The following is a 1,850-nucleotide window of genomic DNA, read 5'->3' as shown; positions in this document are numbered from 1 at the left end:
AGCAAACCAAGGAGGCAATAGGCCTTTGAAAGCTTGGGGGGTTCCCACAGGAGCACACCTTTAGAATTCTGCTGGGCCACCTCCTGGGTGGCTTAAATTGAGGCTGCAGGATCTGTGTGTTTAACAAGCTCCAGGAGGTAGGGCTGATGTAACCTGTGAGAACAGGAACCTGTCACCCATCCTCCTGCCAGTGGCTGGCTCAGTCAGGCCTCTAGACCATGAGAGGCAGCAGGTTGCTCTTTGGAGGTGGCCTCTGTGTGTGGTGCAGCCTCTTTGTGACCTTGAGAGAAACTGACTCTCTGTGAAGCTGACTTGATGCTCTGCTTTGGAAGAGACGTCCCCATTAGACTGGGGGTCTTTGAATACATGATCCCCAGTTGGTGGCTATATGGGGAGGAAGTGTGGCACTGGGGGCAGACTTTGAGGTTTCAAAAGACCATTCCCAGTTAGCTCTCTCTGCTTCCTGTCTTGGGTTCAAGATGTTGTGCTCTTGTTGCTGCTTGCACTGCAAGCTGCCTGCTACCTGCCCTCTCCCACCATCGACTCTGGAACCTCAAGCCCCAAATCAGCCGTTTCTTCTGTAAGTGCCCTTGATCCTTACCATAGAGACAGAAGGAAAGACGCCCCTCATGCTGGGGATGTTTTCTGTTTATGATTCCAACGAAACTCTTGTTGAATTCAAGACCAACTGACTATGGGATGTGAGAGAGTGCAGGGTTAGGTCAAAACCCTAGGGAAGCTGAGGCAGGAGGATTGTTAGGGCCACAGAGCAAGGCCTTGCCTCACAAAAAAGGAAGGAAGGAAGGAAGAAAGAAAGGAAGAAAGAAAGGAAGAAAGAAAGGAAGAAAGAAAGGAAGAAAGAAAGGAAGAAAGAAAAGGCTAGTACAATGAAAAAAAAAAAAAAAAGAAAAGGCCAATAATTTTACCCCTAAGCACGTAGCCAGCTGACTGTCCTCAGAGGGAGAGCATTGAGAAGTCTTTTGGTTTTAGAAACAGGGTCTTATGGATCCCAGTCCCAGAGGTGACCCTCAGTAAATGGTGATCCTCCTGTCTTCACGGCCTGGGTGCTGGGTTTACTGGCATGCATACAATGCCCAGTTTGTAATCCTCTGAGGATTGACTCCTGGGCTCTGTGCACCTCAGGCAGGCTCTCTACCCACTGAGTACACTCAGTCTGAAGACTGAGCATTCTGATTCAGACTAAAATCCTCCCACTACTCACAACAAGAACTTCTTTTCAGTTGCTGTGCCCTCCCCCTCTATCTTGCGCCCCAACTTTTTAAGACAAAGTCTCTCTTACACAGCCCCAGGCTGCCTTGGAAATTGCTCCAACTTTTGCCTCCAACTTTCAATCCCCCTGCCTCAGTCTCCTAAGTAGCTGGGATTATAGAAACTTATCTGTCTATCTTTCTGTCCGTCCGTCCATCCATATATCTATATCTATCTATATGTCTGCCTGTCTGTCTATCTATCACTGCACTTGACTTACTCTATATATTAAGCAGAGTGGAAGAATATGCAAATGAGTGAGCTCAGACCTTTGGCTGGTGGCAGCCCCACAGGTCTCGTGGGCTCTCGAGCCCGGTCACCCCTTGAAGATAGTAGGGTAAAAGGGTAATGGTGACATTGTGGGGCCCTTGGTGCTACTTCTGAAAGGAACTAGCCTGTATTCGGAATATGACTTTGCGTTTTCTGCGATACAGCTAGAGGTGACACCCGATGACACCAAATTTATCGTCACTTTCTGAGTTAACTTGGACTGGAGCTGGAGTGGCGTCCATGAAGTCACCTCTGATGGATGAGCCCTCTCTCCAGTCTGGACGGCGCCTTCTTCACAGGACAGGAGGAGC

The sequence above is a fragment of the Alexandromys fortis genome, unplaced genomic scaffold (assembly GCF_014885135.2).
Source record: "Alexandromys fortis isolate MF-2015 unplaced genomic scaffold, M_Fortis_MF-2015_v1.1 scaffold_382, whole genome shotgun sequence".
NCBI classification, from domain to species: domain Eukaryota; kingdom Metazoa; phylum Chordata; class Mammalia; order Rodentia; family Cricetidae; genus Alexandromys; species Alexandromys fortis.
Note: the sequence above shows the minus strand (reverse complement) of the source record.